The following is a 24741-nucleotide window of genomic DNA, read 5'->3' as shown; positions in this document are numbered from 1 at the left end:
TTAGATTATTTGGAATGATGGGTATGCTTCCAAACTAATTTACAAAATTGAGTTTAACTCATAATATGCCTGAAGCCTGCAGCTATTAATATTTGTTCAAATACAGCCAAACACTATTTATTGTTACTATAGTAAAACACTTTCATAATTTTCCATTGAAATTAAGAATGTTTGAGCTGTAAAGGACCTTAGCCATCTAGTTCTGTCTCTAGGGCAGGAATCAACCCTGTCTCCAGCGGCCCCCGTAACATACAGTCATTGAGCTTCTTCCTAAATTCTTTATTCCCAGCTCTAATTGTTAAGGAAGTTTCCTTTTGTGTTGTCCTGAAATAAATTATCTCCAGTCTTTCTAACTATTCTCTGGGGTGTGTGTTTGTGTGTGTGTGTGCGTGTGTCTCCTAATCACAATGTTACATGATCATCCTTCCATCTTTCGTTTAAGTTAGTTCATCCCTTTATCTATTGTCAGTTTCACAGTTTCTCACCATAGGAGCATACTAGATTGTCTAGGTCACTCAGTGCTAGGGACATAGTGATAAACAAGCCTGACCAGTTCCCTGCGCTCATGGAGTCCACAGGGTGCCTGTACATCTAGCTGTACTTCACATGATCTTTCTTAGCTATTTTTATCCTAAGCTAACATGGCGACTTTTCTAAAAATTCTGATTATTTGTACTTCACCAACCACAGTTTCACTAGAATTTCATATTATTTAAAGAGGAATTTATCAGTAAGAATTAAGTATCTTGTAAATGTCTAGGGAGCTGGAAGTTCCCATGAAAACTCTCTATCACTTTTCTGCTTATTTAATGTTCTCTTTGTGGAAAATATCACCCAACGCCTCCTAATGGGGTGATCTGTTTTACTTTTTTACAACAATATATTTTCTGTTCTTTCCGTATGCTGTCATGTGGACATATGTACATATCATATCCAAATTTCTTGGATGCTAGTTTCTCCGAAAGCACTAGAAATCTCTGGCATTGCTTTTTGGTTTTTTTTTGTTTTTTTTTTTCTGTTCTGCCAGCTATCCTCTGTGATACCTGGTTTTATACCATTATCTAGGTGTTTTCCTCCCTCTTGAATTCAGCTTTAAGTTTCTCTTCAATAGCCCAATTCAGTGAGCATCTTCTTGGCATGCCATTTTTTTCTCAAATTTTTGTATTTTTAGTGAATACCTAATTGTTGTACATATTTATGGGGTATATGTGATATTTTGATATAAGCATACAACATGTAATGTTCAAATCAAGATAATTGAGATATACATCACCTCAAACACTTCTCATTTCTTTTTGTTAGAAATATTCCAGTTCCACTCTCTTAGTTATTTTGAGACATACAGTACTGTTAGCCGTCATCACCCCATTGTGCTACTGAACACTACATCTATTCTTTCTATCTAACTGTACATTTGTATCCCTTAACCAACCCCTCTTTATTCCTTTCTCCCCACTACCCTTCCCAGCTTCTGGTAACTGTCATTCTACTCTTCTCCACGAGTTCAGGTTTTTTTTTTAGCTCCCACATGTGAGTGAGAACATGCAACATTTGTCTTTCTGTACCTGGCTTATTTTACTTAACATAATGTCTTTCAGTTCCATCCATGTTGCTACAAATGACAGAATTTTGTTCTTTTTTATGGCTGAATAATATTCCATCATGGTGGAATAATGTTGCATTGTGTATATGTAATAGATTTTCTTTATGCATTCATCTGTTGATAAACACTTAGGTTGATTGCATGTCTTGACTATTGTGAATAGTCTGGGCTCTCATTCCTGTTTTCATATATTGAACCACATGTCTTGTCAGGCTAGTGCTATTGTATGAATGTTATCGTCCAGAAAATCGATCTTGTCTTCAACACCATCAGTTAAAGTGGCTTTTCACTTTTTTTTATCCAATCTTTTCATATATCACGATCTCTAGCCAGAAAAGAAGAGAACTACACCTCACCTTCTATGCCTTCCTGTTTTCTACTCAGGACTTCTGACTAGCTAGACCATCCAGATGGCTCTGAGGAAGACAATTATTCTTATTTTTAGCAATCAGTAGAGGAGGGTTTGAGGAGTTTTGATCTGCTCTCTTTTATGTCCTAAGAAACACATTCCAAGAAGACAGTGTTCCTTCCAATTAGCCAGGCAGGTCCGTGCAGGGCTGTCATCTCTAGCATTCAAGAGCTCCTCAGTGACCACTTTTGACTTTTCCTGCTGGGTCTGATGAATCCTCCTTGTCATCCATTCATACAGCAAATATTCACCGAGCTTCTACCCTGTGCCCAGATTCTGTTATAGGGACACAGGCTCATGAAGATAGTATTCCAGGGAAGAAACACAAGGAGAGGGTATTGTGGGGAAAATCAGAGTATATGTGGAGATTGAGAATAGCGGGTCAGTGAGAGAAGCAAGACACTGGCTCGGAGTCTCTGCTACACCACCATTCTCTGTCTTACCTGCTGCTGCATGCCAAGTCTACACAGCACATTAATTCTCCCTCTCCTGTGTGCTATCTTTTTTTTTCCCCTGTCAACCTCTTGACAGGACATCTTAGTTTTGTCATGTAGTTGACCTCTTGGTTCCTATTTTCTTCTTCAAAACATTTCTTTTTGTGTGGCTTCCTTATCTGTATAATTCTTCCTTTTTTTTCTTTCCTTTTTTTTTTTTTTTTTGAGACAGAGTCTCACTCTGTTACCCAGACTGGAGTGCAGTGGTGTGATCTCGGCTCACTGCAGCCTCTGCCTCCCATGTTCAAGCGATTCTCCTGCCTCAGCCTCCCGAGTAGCTGGGATTATAGGTGTGTTCCACAACATCGGCTAAGTTTTTTATGTATATTTTTAGTAGAGATGGGATTTTGCCATGTTGGCCAGGCTGGTCTCAAACTCCTGACCTCAAGTGATTCACCCGCCTCGGCCTCCCAAAGTGCTAGGATTACAGACATGAGCCACTGTGCCTGGCCTAATTCTTCCATCTTTTTCTAGATAATGTTCATCTTTTCCAGACTAGAGCAAAGGATGATGCTCCACAACTTCTTTCACCTTCCCTTTTAGTGAGTTTACATTTATAGCTCACCTCTTGGTGGTTCCTCTCCAAGGAAGAAAAACAGAGGCCCCAGCCATGAGTTTCTGCACAGTCCAGACCATGGGGTGTCAGGGTTACCCTTGGTTGTTTTTGGCAGCCCCTCTTGGAAACACTTCCTGTAAACAACCCCCCAACAAACTGGGCCTTTAAAAATGGGGCTTTTTTGTTGAGCCTTGGTTTGTGCCAGCTATGTCAATCCCTTGACCTTTCAGAAAACACAAGTAGCTTTTTGACTTTTCCAAAATGTTTTCCTGCCTTGTCTCTCTCTTTGGTTGTGGCTCTCTCGGTCTTTCACCACGTGGGTGTTTCCTCTTTGTTTTATATGTCTGTGTATATGTGTGTATAGTTCTAAGAATTTTAATATATGTATAGTTTTGCATAATCACTATCACAGTCAGGGTATGTCAGAGTTCTGTCTCTCCCCAAATCTCCTTTGTGCTGTCTTTTTATAGTCACACCCCATTCTGCACCCCTTCTCCCAACCCCTAACCTCTGGCAACTGTTGGTCTGTTCTTCTTCAGCATAGTTTTGTTGTTTCAAGAGTGTCATAGAAATGGAATCATTCAGTGTGATATCTTTGGAGACTGGTTTCTTTCACTTCCAGAGTGAATCATGAGAGATTCATCCAGGTTGTTGCATGTATTCATCATTCCATTTATTTCAATAGTATTTCGTGGAATAGATGTAGCACAGTTTGTTTATCCATACATGAAAGACATATGGGTTGTTTCTGGTTTGGGGTAATTATAAATAAAGCTGCTATGAATATTCTTGTATAAGTTCTTGTGTGAGCAAACATTTTCATTTCTCTAGGGAAAATATTCAGGAATGGGATTTTGGGTTCATATGTTAAATGTGTATTTAACTTTATAAGCAAATGCCAAACAGTTTTCCTGAGTTTTGCGTTCCTACAAGTAGTATAGAAAAGTTCCAGTTGCTCCACATCCTTGTCAACACTTGCTATTGTCATCATTTTTTGTTGTTATGGTAAGAGCACATATCATAAAATTCACTGTCTTAACCATTTTTAAATGTGCAGTTCAGTAGTGTTCAATATATTTATATTGTTCTGTAAATAGATCTCCAGAATTTTTCATCTAGCAGAACTGAAACTTATTAGACGACTTCCTTTTCGCCCTCCAGTAATCCACCATTCTACTTGCTGTAACTATGAATTTGACTACTTTAGATCGCCCATGTAAGTGGACTCAGATAGTATTTGTCTTTTTGTGGCTAGCTTATTTCATCAAGCATAATGTCCTCAAGTTCATCTGTGCTGTATCATGTGACAAGATTTCATTTTTTTTAAAGACTGTGTAGTATACTACATTGTTTAAATCCATTCATTGGTCAATGGACATTTGGGCTGCATCCACCTCTTGGCTGTTGTGGATATTGCTGCTCTGAACATGGGTATGCTGTCATTAGTTTTATGTTAACCTTTTTAGTAGGTATGCAGTGGTATTTTGTCATGGTTTTAATTTGCATTTACCTAATGGGCTAGTGAGGTTGAACTTTTTTATTGATACATAATGTTTGTGTATATTTGTAGGGTACATGTGATATTTTGTTATGTGCATATACTGTGTCATGATCAGGTCAGGGTATTTAGGATACCCATCACCTCAGACATTTATCATTTCTACCATTGGGAACATTTCAAATCCTCTCTTCTAGCTATTTTGTAATATACAATGCATTGTTGCAACTGCAGTCACCTTACTGTGCTATTAAACTTATTTCTTCTATGTAACTGTATGTTGGTACCCATTAATCTGCCTCTCTTTATCCCCTCCCCCACCAACACCCATACACCCTTCGCAGCCTCTGGTAACTGTCATTCTACTCTCTACCTCTATTAGATCAACTTTTTTTAGCTTCCACCTATGAGTGAGAACATGTATTTGTCTTCCTGTGCCTTGATTATTTTATTTAATGTAATTTCCTCCAGTTCTATCTATGTTGCTGCAAATGACAGGATTTTAAGCTCTTTTATGGCCAAATAGCATTCCATTGTGCATATATAACCATATTTTCTTTATCCATTCATCTTTGATGGACACTTAGGTTGATTCCATATCTTGGCTATTGTTAACAGTGCTACAATAAACATGGACCTGCAGGTATCCTTTTGATATACTGAGTTCCATTTTTTGGAGGGTAAGTACCTGGTAGTGGGATTGTTGGATCTCATAAGGTGGCTTTTTTTAGTTTAGTTTAGTTTAGTTTTTTTGAGAAACCTCCATACTGTTCCCTGTAATGGCTATACCAGTGTACATTCCTACCAACACTGTGTGAGAGTTTCCATTTCTCTGAATCCTCACCAACATCTGTTATTTTTTGTCTTTTTGATAATAGCCATGCCAACTGAAGTAAGATAATATCTCATTGTGGTTTTGATTTCCATTTCCCTGATAATGAGTGATGTTGAGCATTTTTCATATAACTGTTTGCCATTTGTATATTTTTTTTTTTTTGAGACGGAGTTTCGCTCTTGTTACCCACACTGGAGTGCAATGGCGCAATCTCGGCTCACCGCAACCTCCGCTTCCTGGGTTCAGGCAATTCTCCTGCCTCAGCCTCCCCAGCAGCTGGGATTACAGGCACGCGCCACCATGCCCAGCTAATTTTCTGTATTTTTAGTGTATATGTTTTTGATAAATACCTATGTATCTATTCATATCTTTTGCACACTTTTTAATGGGATTATTTGGTTTTTCGCTGTTGAGTTATTTGAGTTCCCCATACATAGCTCAACATGTTAAACCCCTTATATAACAAACCAACAGCTAACATCATGCTGAATGGGGAAAAGTTAAAAAGCCTTACCTCTAAGAACTGGAACAAGACAAGGATGCCCACTTTCACCACTCCTATGGTGCTGGAAATCCTAGCCAGAGCAATTAGGCAAGGAAAGAAATAAAAGGCATCCAAATTGGAAAAGAAAAAGACAAACTTTGCAAACAACATGATCTTATATCTGGAAACTCTTAGATCTGATAAACAAATTCAGTAAAGTTACAAGATACAAAATCAGCATAAAAATCAGTGGTGTCTCTTTTCAATTTTTTTTTTTTTTTTTTTTTTTTTTTTTTTTTTTTTTTTAGAGATTGGGTCTCACTCTGTCACTCAGGCTGGAGTGCTGCATAGATGCTTACTGCAGCATCTACCTCCCAGGCTTAGGTGATCGTCTCACCTCACCCTCCCAAGTAGCTGGGACTACAGGTGCGTACCACCACACCCAGCTAGTTTTTATATTTTTTGTAGAGATAGGGTTTCACTGTGTTACCCAGGCAATCCACTAGCCTCAGCTTCCCAAAGTGCTGAGATTACAGGCATGAGCCAGCACACCCAGCTAAGTGGCATCTCTATACACCAATAACAAACTAGCTGAAAAAGAAAGCAAGAAAGCAATCTCATTTACAATAACTACAAAAAATAAAGTAAAATGCCAAGGGAAAAAATTAACTAGGGTGGTGAAAGACCTCTGTAAGCAAAAATAGAAAACATGGATAAGAGGAATTGAAGAGAACACATACAAATGGAAAGACATCCTAGGATCATGGATAGGAAGAATTAATATTGTTAAAATGACCATAATACCCAAAGCAATCTGTGGATTCAGTGCCATCCCTATCAAAATACCAATGACATTTTTCACAGACAGAAAAGTTTGTATGGAACTAAAAAAGAGACCAAACAGCCAAAGCAATCCTGAGCAAAAAGAACAAAGCTGGAAGCATCATGCTACCTGACTTCAAAATATATTACAAGGCTATAGTAACCAAAACAGCATGGTATTTGTATGAAAACAGACACATAGATCAATGGAACAGAATAGACAACCCAGAAATAAATCTACATATTTACAGCCAACTAATTTTTGACAAAGGTTCCAGGAACATAAATTAGGGAAAGAACATCCTCTTCAATAAATTGTGGTGGAAAAAGTGAATATCCAGACACAAAAGAACGAAAATAGACCCCCCACAATATATAAAAATCAACACAATCAAAGACATAAACAGAAGACCCAAAACTATGAAACTACTAGAAGAAAACATAGGGGAAACACTCTAGAACATCAGCCTGGGCAAAGATTTTATGTCTAGGACCTCAAAAGTACAGGCAACAAAACATAAACAGACAAATTGGACTGAATTAAACTATTAATAAAAAGTTTCTGCACAGCAAAGGTAACAATCAACAGAGTGAAGAGGCAGTCTGTGGAATGGGAGAAAATATTTGCAGAATATTTTTCCAACAATTAACTTCTTTTCATGTACTTATCTGTCATCCATATATCCCCTTTGATAGTTTCTATTCAAATATTTTGCCTAATTTTTAATTGGGTTATTTGTTTTTTTACTATTAAATTTTGAGAGTTCTTTATATTTTCTAGATACAAGTTTCTTCTTGGATATGTGATTTTCAAATATTTTATCCCACTCTGTAGATTGTCGTTTCATTCTTACAACAGCACCTTTTGCAAAGGAAAAAATTTTAATTTAGATGAAATCTACCATGTTGAGTTTTGTTTTTTTTTGTTTTTTGTTTTTTGTTTTTAATAGATTATGCCTTTGGCCTCTTGTCATGCCTAACCCCAGGTCACAAAGATTTTTATCCTATGTTTTCTTCTAAATGTTTTTATAGTTTTATGTTTTATATTTAGATCTACGATCAGTTTTAGGATCACTTTTACACAAGGGGTGAGGTTTAGGTCAAGGCTGGTTTTCTGCATGTAAATATCTAATTATTTCAATATAATTTGTTGTAAAGATTGTTATTTTTCTATTAAGTTGTCTTTGTATTGTTTTAAAATTAATAAGCATATATTGTTCTTCCATATATTCTCTTTGGTAAAAGTCTTTTCAAGTCTTTTGGCCAATTTTTACTGAGTAGTTTGTTAAGTTGAGTTTTGATAGTATTATATCTTCTAGGTACAATGCCTTTGTCAGATATGTTACTTGGTGATAATTTCTGCCAGCCTCTAGTGGCTTGTCTTTCCTTTCTTTAACAGTGTCTTTTAAGAGCAAAGCCTTTTAATTTTGATGAAGAACATTTTTTTTCTCTCTCTCTCTCTATCTTCAGATCATGCTTTTGGTGTTATGTGTAAGAAACTTCAACAGCATTTGTTGAAAAGACTGTCATCTCCCCATTGAATTGCCTTTATACCTTTGTCAAAAATTTATTGATAACATATATGTGGTCTATTTCTGGATTCACTACTTTATTCTTTTAATCTGTGTCTATTCTTTCTCCAATATTACACTCTCTTGATTATTATAGCTTTGTAAGTCTGAAAATTAGGTAGTATGATTTCTCCAACCTTATTCGTCATTTAAAATTGTTTTAATGAATCTAGTTTGTTTGGCTTTCATTTAAATTTTAGAACCAACTCGTTTTTATTGTTAAAAAGTTGCTGCTGTTTGTTGTTGTTGTTGTTGTTTTGGTTTTTGGTTTTTGTTTTTGGCTAGGATTTTTATTGAAACCACATTAAATCTATGCTGCATTTTGGATAGAATTGATACTTATACCATGTTGAACCTTCTAATTTATGAATTGGTATGCCTCTCCATTTGATTAGCTCTTCCATTTTTTTTTAATTAGAATTTTGAAGTTTTTAGAAAACAGTATTAAGTTTATACTTAAGTATTTTTTTTTTATTTTTCAGCTACTGTAAATGACATATATTTTTTAAATGTCAGTTTCCAGTTGTTCATTGCTTTATGCTACCTTATTAAACTGACTTATCAGCTCTAGTGAAAATACCTTAGGATTTCTTACGTGGACAATTATGTCATCTGTGAATCTGAATCATTTTATTTCTTCCATTCTAACCTGCATGCCTTTTACTTTTTTCTTCTGTTTTTGCACCAGCTAGGACTTCTACTACAGTAGTAAACAGGAGTGGTGAAGGGGACATCCTTGCCTTGTTCCTATTCTTAGGGGGAAAGCATTCATTAAGTATAATGTTAGTTGAAGGGTTATTTTTGTTTTTGTTTTTTGAGATGGAGTCTTGCTCTGTTGCCCAGGCTGGAGTGCAGTGGCATGATCTCAACTCACTGCAACCTCTGTCTCCTGGGTTCAAGCGATTCTCCTGCCTCAGCCTCCCAAGTAGCTGGGATTAGATGCCCATGCCTCTGCAGCTGGCTAATTTTTGTATTTTTAGTAGAGACAGGGTTTCACCATGTTGACCAGGCTGGTCTCGAATTCCTGACCTCATGATCTGCCCACCTTGGCCTCCCAAAGTGCTGAGATTACAGGTGTGAACCACCGTGCCTGGCCCAGTTGAAGGTTTTTATAGATGCCATTTACTAGGTTGAGGAAGTTCCTTTTTGTTCCTGGCTTTCTAAGAATATTTATTATGAATAGCTACTGGATTTCTCAAATGCTTTTTTTCTGGGTCAGTTGATATGATCATCTGGGTTTTTTTCTTTAGACTACGAATTACAATTGATTACATTGACAGATTTTTTAATTTTAACCAGTTTTTGCATCCTTAGGATAAACCCCACTGTGTTACGGTGTATTATTCTTTTTATGTTTCTGGATTTTATTGAATAATGTTTTGTTGAGGATTCGTGGTATATTGGTGTGTAGTGTTCTTGTACTGTCTTTGTATAGCTTTGGTATCAAGGCAACACCAGCTTTATATAATCAATTGGCAGCTGTTCCTTCCTCTTCTGTTCCTGGAAGAGATTGTGTAGAATTGTTATTTTCCTTTTTTTTTTAATTGCACTTTAGGTTCTGGGGTACATGTGCAGATCATGCAGGATTGTTGCATAGGTACACACATGACAATGTGGCTTGCTGCCTCCATCCCCCTGTCACCTACATCTGGCATTTCTCCCCATGTTATCCCTCCCTGACCTCCCCAGTCCCCCGCTGTCCCTCCCTTGGCCACCCCACAACTGACCCCAGTGTGTGATGCTCCCCTCCCCTTGTCCATGTGTTCTCATTGTTCATCACCTGCCTATGAGTGAGAACATGTGGTGTTTGACTTTCTGTTCTTCTGTCAGTTTGCTGAGAATTATGGTTTCCAGATTCATCCATGTGCCTACAAAGGACACAAACTCATCATTTTTTTTGCCTGCATAGTATTCCATGGTATATATGTGCCACACAAATCATTCTATTATAAAGACACTATGCACTCCTATGTTCACAGCGGCACTGTTTACAACAGCAAAGACCTGGAACCAATCCAAATGCCCATTGACAATAGACTGGACAAGGAATTGTTGTTATTTTCTTCATCAAATGTGTGTTAGAATAAACAGCGAAACATTATGGACTTAAAGATTTCTCTTTTGAAAGGATTTTAAATAGCATATTCAATTTCTTTGATAGTTATAGGAACATTCAGGTTATCTCTTTTAACTTGGGTACATTTAAGCAGGCCCTCTGGTGCTTTGAAATGGAAAAGAAAATGAAACTTTTCCTCTAGATTTCTTTATGGTTAACCAATGTGTTATCTCCTTCAATAAAGTCTATGTGCAGATGCTACTTTCTCAATGAGGTCTATCTGTATTATTCTATTTCAAATCTCTCTTCTCCCCCAGCATTCTTTAAATTAAATGGCCTTGTTGACATGTAATTGATATACCAAACAGTCCACCCATTTAACATGTGCAATTCAATAGACTTTAGTAACATTCACAAGCTGTGCAACCATCACCACAATCAACTTGAAACATTTCCATCATTCTAGAAAGAAACCCCATACTCATTAGCAGTCATTCTCCATTTCACCAATCTTCCAGCTCTACTTTCTTTCTCTGTGGGTTTGCCTGTTCTTGATATCACATGTAAATGGAATCATATATACATATGTGGTCTTTTATGACTGATATCTTTCACTTAGCAAGCTTTCATTGGTCATCCATGGTTTAGCATGTATCAGTACATCATTTCATTGTCAAATACTAAACATTCCATTGTATGAATAGACCACATTTTATTTATCTATTCATCAGTTGCTGGACATTGGGTTTGTTTCTATTTTTGGCTACTATGAATAATGTTGCTGTGGGCGTTTGTATGTAAGTCCTTGTGTACATATGTGTCTTTGCTTCTCTTAGTTTCACTTCTCTTGGTTATATACCCAGAAATGAAATTGCTTAGTCATGTGGTAATTCAATGTTTAACATTTTGAGGAACTGCCAGACTGTTTTTCAAAGTGGCCACACCATTTTATATTCCTACCAGCAGTGTATGAGCATTCTAATTTCTATATATTCCAGCCAACATTTATTGCTACCTGTCTTTTTTATTATTGCTATCCTGGTAGGTATAAAGTAACTCCCCCAGCACTTCTGATTCCTCCTTTTCTTTTGTTTTCTCTTTATTTATTTTTTTTTTTTGAGACAGCATCTTGCTTATTCACCCAGGCTAGAGTACAGTAGTGTGATCATAGCCACTGCAGCCTCTAACTCCTGGGCTCAAAGCAATCCTCCTGCCTCAGCCTCCCAAGTTGCTAGGAACAAAGGGATGCACCACAACACCCAGCTTAATTTGAAAAAAAATTTTTTTTTAATTTTTAAAATTTTTCTTGCTCAGTTGCCCAGGCTGGTGTCCAACTGGCTTCAAGTGATGGTCCTACCTTGACCTCCCAAAGAGCTGAGATTATAGATGTGAGCCACCGTGCCTACACTAATTCCTCTTCTTTTTCTACCTTATTTTTTTTCATTTTCCAAAGCACATTTTGCTGTTTAACATTTATAAGTTATTTCTATTGTTTATTATCTGACCCCACTTCCTAGTAGATTATAAATTCCATGAGAACAGGGATTTTTGTTTTCTTTTTTGATGAGATCTCAAAGAAACTTTTATAGTGCCTGGCTTATGTTAAACATTCAGTAAATGTATATTGAATGAATGAATGAATGAATGGCTCTTGATAGACCTTCTCCCATCCTATACATGGAGCATTTGCAAATGAATCTTTTCGATTTGGAAAGTGCTGGATTTGGGGTGAGGGGTAGGGAATAACTGCTTGTTTTCAATCCTTCTCTAGTGTTCATATCACTGAGAGTTGCTTAAAACAGCCTCAAGGAACCCTGAAAAGCCATAATAGACTGAATATTTCACCAATTTAGTGGGTAGGGTGGGGAGCTATTCTCTCATGAATGGATAATGACCTTAAGTAACTGTGACTGCTCTATATGGCAGCATTGCAAAGGTCAGTGTGGGAACATCATTGTCAAAAAAGGAAGTGGGATGGGAGGTGTATTTTAGTTCATTTGCGTTCTTGTGTATTTCACAACAAAACCTAATCAGACCAAATGAGTGCTAGAAATTCTGTGGTCAAGAGATATTATACAATAATTTTATTATACACACTTTAAAAAATCGTCTTCTATTGTTTTCCTAAAGGTATGTGATTATGTTAAAACAGATTTCCTCTATATGCTTTAAATATAAAGGAGACTAATTATTTCTCTCCTTTTTTTCTCCCGGTAGAATGGATTTTTTCTTGGTTCAATCTTTTTATACATGGGTAGATGGAAAGACTTATTATGGCTCATCTTTTTATTTATGGAGCATTTATTATTCATTATAGGTCTATTCTAGTGGTAAAACCCATTTATGGGAAAGAGTAATAGAATATGAGTGCTAACTTTCTTGTGCATTTGTCATAATTGAAGTTAGTGGTTTTATAAATATGGGATTCTTCCACCATGGGTTTAGAATAGCCCAGCTGCACAATAAATGGCCTAACCATCAGGGCCTACCTCTTACAGATCAATAAAACCATGACATCTTTTTTCTAAATGGAGTTGAGGAGTCTCCCTTGCTTCCTGTACATTCTGGAAAATGGGATATTGTGTTTAATCCGAGCTGAGCTTTGGGTTTAAATGGGCTGCACCATAGAGCTGACTAGTATCTCAAGCCTCCGGTCTTTTCCAAGGGGAGTTAGGTTCTTCTAGGGAATTCAGATAAGCAAGGCATTTTCACTGAGCATTCTGTGAAAACATTCTCCAGTTAGACATGGATGCTACTGATTTTGCTGATTTCTGATTACAAATGACACATTTTAAAAATCACATGAATTAGAATGGATTGTAGGACTGTTAACTTGCTTTCCTTTTTTTCTTCATCACATTTGATTCCTAAGGGGGATGTGGAGGAAAGGAACACTGTTCCCACCCACATCTTAAGTAAGGCCTCCATTGGGTTGAGACAAAGTGGGTTTGTATTGCTTTAAGAGAGGATCCAATTGTTTATATCCCTTGCTTGGGTGGATGATTTCCTAATTTCATTTTCCTTTGGAGTAGTGCCACTTTAAACACTTTTAAAGATACTACAGAAGCCCTTCTGGCCTGGGTCAGAGAATTCATGTCAGGAAAGTCCATTATTTTATTTCCTTTGCATACTATTTCCCTTTGTGGTTTTGTTTTGTCTTTTTCATCCTGTGATACGAATCTGGTCCTTATCACTAAGGGCTAAATCCTGGAAAGTGACTGTTTTTTGGCTTACATATGTTCCTGATTTGTTTCTGACTTCGAATATAAGATGCAATCTTAATTCTTACTTCTTTTGTGTTAGGTGTTTGCTCATCTAGGCTTATGACACTTTTTGTCCCAAGCTTTCTCTAATTGATTCCCAAGCCTAGACTCTAAGTTTTGAAACTGGTACTCATGAGTTTCCTTTATTCCAAAGTATAAATGTTTACTTCGTACCTATAAGACAAGGCATAAGAGGCTGTATAAAAAAATACAAGATAACAAAAAACATAATTTGAAAGAAGACTAGATACTAGAAAATGACTAGAAAACTCATTATGCATTATTGTGATGAAAATTCTTCTCATCTGTTTTTCTTTTCAGCATTTATAGAAATCTATATTCCAAAAATATTTTATAATTTAAGGGATTTATTTTAAAATCCATAACATATTTACCATCTTAGCAATTTTAGGTTTACAGCTCTGTGGTGCTATATTCACATTGTTGTACAACAGACCTTCAGAACTTTTTCATCTTGCAAAATGAAAACTCTGTGCCCATTCAACAACTTTCCATTCCCCGCTCCTGCAGCACTAACCTCTGTAATTTTTTTAAAAGAAAACCTTAGATGAATCAAATGCAAAACATTGTCGACACTAATGAAAGTGTAATCACCTGTGTTAAATAAGACAGCGACATATTGCTGTCATTCTGTAGTCCTTTCTTTTTGACGAGTTTTTCATTTCAATTCAATGCTAAAAAGTTCAAATTAGTTACTACCCCATGAGGTTTGAAAATGTTCCCTTTGAGTAATTTGAGTAATTTCTACATATGTAGCATTGTGATATAAAGTGTTTTTTTTAAATAAAAGTTTGAAAAATATTTGTTACTCATTTAAAGTTTTATTTAGGATTAAACTTAATATAGAAAAATGATATGTGGATATTAATTATAATGATAACTAACTCATTGAGTTTTTACTATGTGTCAGGCACTGTTTTAATTAATTAACTAGTCGATTTTTTAGACAGATTCTCTGTCACCCAGGCTGGAGTACAGTGGCAGAATCATAACTCACTATAACCTCTAACTCCTGGGTACAAGCAATCCTCCTGCCTCATCCAGATAATTTTTAAATTTTTTGTCAAAATGGAGTCTCACTATGTTGGCCAACATTTGATGCCGCTTTAAATGCCTGTAATCTTCCCATTTACCCTATGATGTAGGTTAGCATTATAATCTCACTTTTACTCATGAGTGAGCTGGTGAGGCACAGAAAAGTTCAGTAACTCACCCTAAGTTCTAAGCCTTCTGCTTAGCATTGCCAGGATTTAATCCTCAGAACTCTGGCTTGAGCTTTCATTCTTTTTTTTTTTTTTTTTTTTTTTTTTTTTTTTTTTTTGAGACGGAGTTTTACTCTTGTTACCCAGGCTGGAGTGCAATGGCGCAATCTCAGCTCACTGCAACCTCTGCGTCCTGGGTTCAGGCAATTCTCCTGCCTCAGCCTCCTGAGTAGCTGGGATTACAGGCACGCGCCACCATGCCCAGCTAATTTTTTGTATTTTTAGTAGAGACGGGGTTTCACCATGTTGACCAGGATGGTCTCGATCTCGCGACCTCGTGATCCACCCGCCTCGGCCTCCCAAAGTACTGGGATTACAGGCGTGAGCCACCGCGCCCGGCCTGAGCTTTCATTCTTAACCGCTATGCTATGCTGCCTTCTAGGTCAATAAGCATGTCGAAGAGAAAATATTGGTGGATTATCGTAAAGGAATATACAAATCTACACAGGAGAAATGGAAGTAAAGGAGAAAAAACTATTTCTTTGGTCTGTACTTTATGCCAAACCCTTTACAAGGTATTTTAATCATGCCAATATCTATTCATGCTAGGTTTTAGTGCCTCTGTTTTCATATGTGGAAACAAAGGCTCAGAGAAATTCGGGAGTTTGCCTGTGGTCACCTCCTAATAACTTGTAGGGTCTGGATTTGAACACAAAGGAATATTCTTAAGAGGACTGGAATACATCCTATATAAAATTATTCTATTACATATAATGCAGTGTAACATCATGAACTTCTATATAAATATTATATAGGAATAATATTTATTTTATACTTTTCTGTAAACATACACGAAACTATGTATATAATATAGGACAGTGTTATATATAGAACACTTCTACACATAACATGTTCTGGCCCTCTTAACAATTATATATATATATGTCTATATAGTATATAGCAGTCTATTCTTCTTAAATTACATTTTATTTATTATTATTATTTAGAATTATGGGGTCTCACTATGTTGCCCAGAAGAGGTCTCGCACTCCTGGGCTCAAGTGATCCTCCTGCCTCGGCCTCTCAAAACTTTGGGATTACAGGTGTGAGCCGCCGCAGCCAGCCAGGTCTATTCTAATCTATTGTATAAAATATTCTGTCATATATAGTATATATTAAGAGGAATATATACTTCCTTCTACGTTTTCTAGCCTTTCAGTCTTCAAGAAGGATGAGACCCTGCTATTACCCTAATAATCAGAATATTTAAAACACAGAGTGGCAAGGAGGGTTATTGAAAGAGAGCGTAATGTCTATGCACAAGCTTAGCTTTGCTGTCAAACTTTAAATGTTACAGTTTCAGCTACAAGGAAAAGTTACATTTTGCCAAACCCAATTTTTGTGTTTATCTCAGGAAATAAAAACTTCAGTTGAAATTACCCATTGTCCTATCACTGCAGGGTCGGGAAGGAATCAGGTGTAGTTTATCTCTCCTGGTTTAGTTTAGGCCTGGACCAATTTTGCCAAGGGGATACTATTCTTTACAATACTGTGCTCTCTGAGTGTCGTCAAGATGTTAAGTAGCAGAAAGCATGTGAAAAATGCTCCAGAAAATAAACCTTTTAATCATCTTAAGAAACCTGGTCTGATTGGATATGTATAATGAAAGTAATAAACATGGACTGGGGAAATTCCTACTCAGATCTTCTTACAACTTAGACTGGTTATCCCCACCTACTTGAGTTGGTGATGTTTTAATATGTATTGTTTATGGCTCAATTCAATAAACAATAGGTGGCTCACACCAGTAACCCTTGCACTTTGGGAGGCCAAGTCAGGTGGATCATGAGGTCAAGAGTTTGAGACCAGCCTGATCAACATGGTGAAGCTCCATCTCTACTAAAATACAAAAATTAGTCAGGTGTGGTAGTGCGCATCTGTAATCCCAGCTGCTCAGGAGGCTGAGGTAGGAGAATCGCTTGAACCCGGGAGGCAGAGGTTGCAGTGAGCCAAGACCTTGCCATTGCACTCCAGAGCGAGACCCTGTCTCAAAAAAAAAAAAAAAAAAAAAAAAAAATTATACTTTTTTTTTCATGCCCACCCTGAAAAGATCAGCCTAAGATATGAAGAATTGCAGCCATCTTTACCCCAGGGCAATAAAATTAGATATTTAAATGCGTGAAGGTCAGACGGGGTGACTCATGCCTATAATGCTAGCACTTTGGAAGGCCAAGACAAGTGGATCACCTGAACTCATTAATTTGCCACCAGCCTGGGAAATTTGACAAAGCCCCATCTCTTTAAAAAAATACAAAAATTAACTGGCCGCAGTGGTGCATGCCTGAAGTCCCAGCTACTCAGGAGGCTAAGGTGCAAGGATGGCTTGAGCCCAGGAGGTGGCAGAGACTGCAGGGAGTCGAGATTACGCAACTGCACTCCAGCCTGGGTGACAGAGCCAGACCTTATCTCAAAAAAATTTAAAAAAAAAAATTAAATAAAAAAATTAAATGAATGGGAATGTCTTTATTTAGGATACTATATCTTTTTTTTTTTTTTTTTTTGAGACAGCGTTTCACACTTGTTGCCCAGACTGGAGTACAATGGTCAGATCTCAGCTCATCACAGCCTCTGCCTCCCTCTTTCAAGCGATTCTCCTGCCTCAGCCTCCCAAGTAGCTGGGATTACAGGCATGCACCACCATGCCCAGCTAATTTTGTATTTTTAGTAGAGACGGTGTTTCTCCATGTTGGTCAGGCTGGTCTTGAACTCCCCACCTCAGGTGATCCGCCGGCCTCGGCCTCCCAAAGTACTGAGATTATACAGGCGTGAGCCACCATGCTCGGCCTAAGATTTCTTTTATATCTAATCTTGCTTGCTGTTGACTGCTGAAATGAGATATTATCCCATCTTGATCAAAGGTCTGACAGCAGATCATGGAGAAGGGCATTAGAACTTTAGGCTCTCTGAAGCTTCTCTTCCAATGGCTATTGTTTATGATCTCTTAGTTTGAAAAACTTCATTACCATTTAGAGCTGCAATTCACTTTAAAATCCGTTCTCTAGCCTGTTCTTCTTGGTATGAGGCTAGAATGCAGTTTCTCTAGGGATGATTATCATTATTTGTATTGCAAACATTGGTCCCCTCTGTGGTGTCACTGTGTCTTAGGTTTACCGTCTTATACTATAAAGAAATAGGAAATGGAAACGCGCAAGCTTTTCTTCAAACTAGATGAATTAAAAAACACCTGTCTTAGGCATTTGTGTTTCTCATGAGTTTGGGAGAGTCCGAGTGAAGGGGAAGGACAGGCAGTGTTTCACGTAGCACACAAATCCCAGCTTCGAATTACTCTCCTGAGATTACTTGTACTTCCTGGCCCTTCTGGGATTGAGGACTTACTCATTGTTTGAATCCTGGACCTTTACCCCTTGGGAATAAGAACCATAGGTCCCTGTGGGCTGATCTCCCATGGCCATTCCCAGCTTGCCTCCTCTGGAAACAAAGGTGATTTTGGCTTCTGCTGTTCTACAGGTCAAAGACAGTCACCTCTTACCTCCTCCCAACCTCAGTCTTATCTATTACCTCTGCTACCTGAAAGTTTTAAAATTTATATATTTTTGTTATAGTGAAGGAAACCTGATCCAGACCCCAAGAGAGGGTTCTTGGATCTCACGTAAGAAAGAATTCAGGGTGAGTCCATAAAGTGAAAGCAAGTTTATTAAGAAAGTAACAGAATAAGAGAATGGCTACTCCATAGACAGAGCAACCCCGAGGGCTGCTGGTTGCTGTTTTTATGGTTATGTCTTGATGATATGCTAAGCAAGGAGTGGATTGTTCATGCCTCCCCTTTTTAGATCATATAGGGTAACTTCCTGACATTGCCATGGTATTTGTAAACTGTCACAGCGCTGGCGGGAGTGTAGCAGTGAGGACACTGTTGTGGCCATCTTGGTTTTGGTGAGTTTTGGTCGACTTCTTTATGGCAACCTGTGTTATCAAAAAGGTCTTTATGATCCGTGTCTCGTGCTGACCTACTGTCTCATCCTTTGATTTAGAATGCCTTAACCATCTGAGTATGCAGCCCAGTAGCTCTCAGCCTCATTTTACCCAGCCCCTATTCAAGATGGAATTGCTCTAGTCCACATGCCTCTGACACTTTTACAAAAACAAAAACAACTATTAGAAAACAGCCTACCTTTTATCTAAAAAACAAGGAGAAAATAGTGACTATTTTGTTCAAGCATGTCTGGAAGAATACACAAGACACTCATAAAAGTGGCGAATTGCGGCCAGGCATGGTGGCTTACGTCTGTAATCCCAGCACTTTGGGAGGCTGAGGCGGGGGGGATCACCTGAGGTCGGGAGTTCGAGACCAGCCTGACCAACATGGAGAAACTCCGTTTCTACTAAAAATAAAAAATTAGCCGGATGTGGTGGCGCATGCCTGTAATCCCAGCTACTCGGGAGGCTGAGGAAGAAGAATCGCTTGAACCCAGGAGGTGGAGGTTGCAGTGAGCTGAGATCATGCCATTGCATTCCAGCATTCCAGTCTGGGCAACAAGAGCAAAACTCCATCTCAAAAAAAAAAAATTACAAATTGTTTGTGGAGCAAGGCTGAGGTTCAAGCATAATAGTTGGGAGGCAGGGCAAGAGTGAGAATTTGCACTGTATCCTTTTATAATTTGAACTCTCTGAGAATGTACTACCATTTAAAAAGCACTCATTTAAAATTAACTTCAAAAAGTTGTCCTGCTGTCTGGTATCTTAAGAAAAATCAGAAAGCAGTGTACCTCTCATGGGAAAGTTGGAATCTTTGGAATTATCAACTCCGATTGGAGAATATGAAGCAGGAGTCTTTTGATTATACACACCTGGGTTCAACCAGGTTCTTACTGTGTGACTGGAAAACCTATTTAGCCTCTCCAATTCTCAATACCCTTATCTGAGGAGGAAAATAAAAACAATTGCTTAGCCGGGTGCAGTGGGTCACCCCTGTAATCCCAGCACTTTGGGAGGCCAAGGCAGGAGAATCACTTGAGGTCAAGTAGTTTGAGGCCAGCCTGGCCAACATGGGAAACCCCGTCTCTACTAAAAATACAAAAAGTAGCGAGGCTTGGTGGCGCACACCTGTGATCCTAGCTACTCAGGAGGCTGAGGCGAGAATAATCGCTTGAACATGGAAGGCAGAGCTTGCAGTGAGCCGAGGTGGCCCCACTTCACTCCAGCTTGCGTGACAAAGTGAGACTCCATTTCAAAATAATAATGTTTATAATAATTGCTTAGCCTATCTTTTAGGGATCGTGGGGAGAAAACAAATAGGAAAATGTTCTCCAAGCACATAAGAAATAGATGGTTACTATCAGATTTCTGGGCAAAGTTGTGACAGTAATTTCCCAAGAGGAGGAAGGAACACAGATCTCTTCACCTTCCTCTTTCTTAAGTCCTGGGCAAGTTTCAAATTCTTGAGTGGGTAAAGATGGTCTGTATTAGTTCTCCTTTCATATTTCTGCCCTGAAAAACCTAAAGAATCTGTGGTGACTGCTGGAAGAAAATTCAATTTAAAAACATTTATTTGAGGCCAAGGATGGTGGCTTATGCCTGTAATCCTCAGAGGCTGAGGCAGGCAGATCACCTGAGGGCACGAGTTCGAGACCAGCCTGACCAACATGGTGAAACCCCATCTCTACTAAAAATACAAAAAAAAAAAAAATAGCCAATGTGGTGGCAGGCACCTGTAAGCCCAGCTACTTGGAAGGCTGAGGCAGAAGAATCACTTGAACCTGGGAGGCAGAGGTTGCAATGAACACAGACGGCACCACTGCACTCCAGCCTGGGTGACAAGAGTGAGACTCCATCTAAAAAAAAAAAAAATTTATTTGATACCTTTTTGATTAGTCAGGGTTCTTCACTGCTGATGAATCATAATAAACTTAATCAAATAAAGAATTTATTGGCTCATGTAACTGAAAATCCAGGGGCAGACAACCTTCAGGCATGGTTGGATCCAGGTGCTTAAAAGCTATCATTAGGAACCTGTCTCATTCCCTCTTTTGAGTCTGCATTTCCTTTCTATTGGGTTTTGTTGTTGTTGTTGTCATTAACTTCAACTCTCCTCTTGTGGAGGCCAGGTGGCCACTAGCCACTCTTGCTGATATTTGGTTTTAACAGCTCCAGAAGAAAGAAAAAGCCTTGCTTTCCTATTCCAGCTTTGGGGGTCTGGATATCTTATTTGTGCAACTTGAGCACGTGTCCCTCTCTGAACCAGTCACCAGTGCCAGGGATATACTGGGCCTCGACTGGATAAGCCCGGGAGCCCAAGAGCCTAGTGCCCAGGGAGGGGTTAGCCTCATACAAAGGACATGGACTAACAGAGGGGGAATGTGGTTTCCCGAAGGAAACATGTCAGGAGGGCCATTTCTAAAAGAAGTAGAAAAGATGCTAGACATACCTTCCCTCCTTCCCCCTCAAAAAGACCCTTAGGTTCCCAACATCTATTCTGTGCAATATTTTGTTTTTACATGATGGGAATGAAATGATAAACACGACATCCCTCAGAAGGCTTAGACTGGAATCAAATCAAGTGAATATGCAAATGCACACACATGAACTTAGTAATGAACAACTAGTAAGTGCTGTAACAGAAATAATAGTTAATAGCTAATATGCATTGAATGCGTTCTAGATTCTAGGTGCTGGTCCAAGCATTTTACATGGTTTAACCTATTTAGTCTCCAAAAGAACCAGGAAAGTCGTTGCTATCTCTCCATTTTGCAGATGAGGAAGCTGAGGCACAAAGAAGTTAGTTAAAAGTGCTTTTGGAACACAAAGTTTCAGCCCATCAGCATAGTGAGATCTCCAGGCAGAGCCATTGTGTGAAGTGGACTTTTTTAGCGTAGATTTCACCAGAGAGGGATAGGGAAATAGTCTAAATTCTGGGAAGAAGAAACACTACGTGAAAGAATGGAGCCGAAGACCTGCAGATGTTAGGAAATGGCAAGAAGCAAAGTTTGACTTTATCGCTAGGCTGGCAAAAAAGAGATGGAAGGAAGGTGATGGGAAAAAATGGTTCACTGGGACCGGTTGTAAAGCTTGGCTGCCGTTCCAAGTCCAACTTGTTCCACAGACTGTAGAATTCTTTAGTAGGGGAGTGGCTGGAGCAGATAAACAAGAAAATCGCCAGACCCCTGAGTGTTTTTAGGTGGGAATGTTGGCTTTGTGACTCTGCCGTACATTCTTGGGATGTTTTGGGAGGTTTCTGCAAATGTCCTGTTGGGTAGCGTTGAGGTGGTTGTGTCTTTAAATGACTTAGCTCTGCCTTAGTGAAGATCTTTTTAAAAGATCTGACATTCCGTTTTCTGCAACTGCTATTAAAGAGGGGCAAAGCTGAGCCAGGCTCTTGTAGAACACTTTCAACACGAGACAAGTGGTTTTCTGTGTTTCTGTCACAGTTTTACAGTGAGGCCATTCACTCCTCAGAGCCGAGAAGATAACATGGCACGCTTATTTAATAGTCTTCTATTTGCTCTTCTATTTTGTCCAGTCATTAAATGGGGTTAGAACTGAGAATTAGGGCTCTCTTTCCTCGCCAGAGAAAAACACAAGTGACTTGTTGACTACAAGATTTACTCTCACAGATATTTCCAGAGTAATATGCAATCCCGGCCAAGTATCTGCAGAAAAAACTAGCTGCATATGCTCCAGCCTCCTTTCCTGAGTGCGGCCCCACGGCTACCTCTCCGTGCCCAGAAGGACATCATAAATCATTTATAATTTATGAGGAGCACAGTCCTGTACTACACCCTGCTAGCTGCTGGTGTTTGTCGTCTACACACTGTGAGCTTCCTTCTTCAGTGCATACAGAGACCTTTTTCAGATCATCCATAGGACAGAGAGTTGAGATGTTTTTCCCTATGATTGGCCCAGCCAAGAATTAAGGAGGGAGAAGACAGAAGACGCTTGTCTCTACAGATTTTGCCACAAGCCTCACTTGCTTTCTCCCAAATTGAGGACGGGGAAGGGGCAGAAACAATACCGTTACCATTATTACCTTATTTTCTTTTATTTTATTGCACAAATACACATTTTTTTTCAATGCCAGCAGCCTGCAAGTCAACGCTGGGGACGCAGCAGTAAGCAAAACAGAATGTTGGTTCCCAATGAGATTATAGTTATACATGTTAGGAGGTGATGATGGGTTTTGTGGGGGAAAAAGAGAGAAAGTCGGAAAGGGGAATAGCCATTCTACATTAGGAGTTCAGGGAAGGGATTTCTACTAAGGTGACCTTTGAGCAGAGATTTGTAGGACATGGTAGAATGAGACTAGCAGGTGTCTGGGGAAATGGCCTCCTGGGAAGGACAGAGGCCACTGTGCAGGGGCCACTCCTCAGGGGAGAAGCAGCAGGGCCTCAAGGAATTGAAGCCATGAGCCAGAAGGAAGTGGTCGGGAGCCAGGCACGTGGGAGGAGGGACAGCCTAAGGGGGTGCGGTGAGTCCAGGGGCTAATGGAAGTGAGATGGGCAGCCATGGGAAGTCTTTAGAAGACTACCAGAGTAGAAGCATAAAGTCAGGAAAATGCAGGGCAGTGCTTCCTTCACTTCCTAGAGAGAATTCGAGTGTGTGCTATTGTTAGCAGAACTGAATTGTCAAAATATCAATTAGCCCAATGCAGCGTGAAACAGAAATCATGGTTTTCCTTGATCTTGGTATAAAAAATCTCTTATGCTTTTCCAATTGGGATAAAAGTGAGAGGCCATGAGCCATTTATTTACTCAACTGGTGATAATACTTTTTATGGAGACCCCTTAGCTACTATATTCAGCTATGACATTCAGCGATCTGTGCCCACTAGTGTCTTCCCTGGCCGTATTTTGGTTACACTGTAGCTGTGTTGCATAGATTGGTGCATAGATTTTGGTGCATAGATTGGTGTGAGCTTCAAAGTCAAAGAGCAGCTGGTGGGATATGTGGGATCAGATTCAAGCAGGCTGCCATAACAGCAGGCTCTCGGTGCTGACAGCCAACTCGTGCTGTTTTCTGCTCGCAAACAAGTGCCTCTAGTCTAGAGCCACAGAGAACTTGGGTTGGATTGACGCACAGAAGTTACAGGCTGCGCAATTTGACTCCTTCTCAGGAATACCTTCCTCAAAATGAGGGTGATCGATGCTGAAGTGGGCCGTGCCTTAAAGTGAGCATCTTCCCTCTGAATGATTTTAAGCAGGTGAGCACATCTCAGGAATGTTCTGAGATAGCCCCTGCTTTGTGCAGTGCGTTGGACTAGAATGACCTCGCAGATTCATTGCAATGCAAACCCCTCCGAGCCCATGAAAAAGTGTCCAGTGAATGTGCTCTGCAAACATACAGACACTATATAAACAAGAGGCAAATATTTTAAAAGGTGAAGAATGAGATACTTGTACTGCCGTGAGAGCAGTGGTTGGAATTTTGTGCCCCAGCAACATGCTTTCCATGCCCAGTCGTCTGCAGTTTGTTCTCATTGGCCCTGTACACAGGTATCCGCATTGTGTGTTACAGATGCTCTCAGCCAAAGACCAAACAAATAGCCGACGGCATTTTCCTATCAGAGCCTGTTTATAGGAGGCAGAGCAAAAGAACAAAGCTGTTGGTTTTGATTCTTGGCAGGAGGCCAAGGCTGCTGCTTCAAAGCTCTAGCGTTTACAAGGAAGAAAGAGGGAATTTTTCGTTTACAAGGAAGAAAGGGGGAATTTTTAGCTGAGACTAAATTAGAATTTAAGCAAGAGAAAACTCACAACTAAAACTAAAGAATCCTCCGGGATCCATAATGGAAAGGCAGAATAAGAAAGCCAGTGTGTTCCAGGCTCTCGGAGGGTTTTTTAGTGTAAGAATGAAAGTTTTTAAAAGTGCTCAAAGCAGAGATGACAGACAGCCTCGATTAATGGTATAGAATCACAC

At 39.1% G+C, this 24741-nt stretch overlaps 1 protein-coding gene and 1 long non-coding RNA gene across 8 annotated transcripts in view; both read left to right on the top strand.

Annotated features, from left to right (window-relative positions):
• The window catches only part of PHACTR2 (phosphatase and actin regulator 2), a 293379-nt gene that overhangs the window by 194795 nt on the left and 73843 nt on the right, over positions 1 to 24741 (top strand). The window lies entirely within an intron of this gene.
• On the top strand, positions 16767 to 17305 carry LOC116549186. Its single transcript, XR_004267739.1, has 2 exons — positions 16767 to 16812; positions 17220 to 17305. It is a non-coding gene; the product is annotated as an uncharacterized LOC116549186 (long non-coding RNA).

This window comes from Sapajus apella, unplaced genomic scaffold (assembly GCF_009761245.1).
Source record: "Sapajus apella isolate SASKATOON/1434 unplaced genomic scaffold, GSC_monkey_1.0 scaffold6, whole genome shotgun sequence".
Lineage (NCBI taxonomy): Eukaryota > Metazoa > Chordata > Mammalia > Primates > Cebidae > Sapajus > Sapajus apella.
Note: the sequence above shows the minus strand (reverse complement) of the source record. Positions and strands in the feature narration are given on the sequence as shown.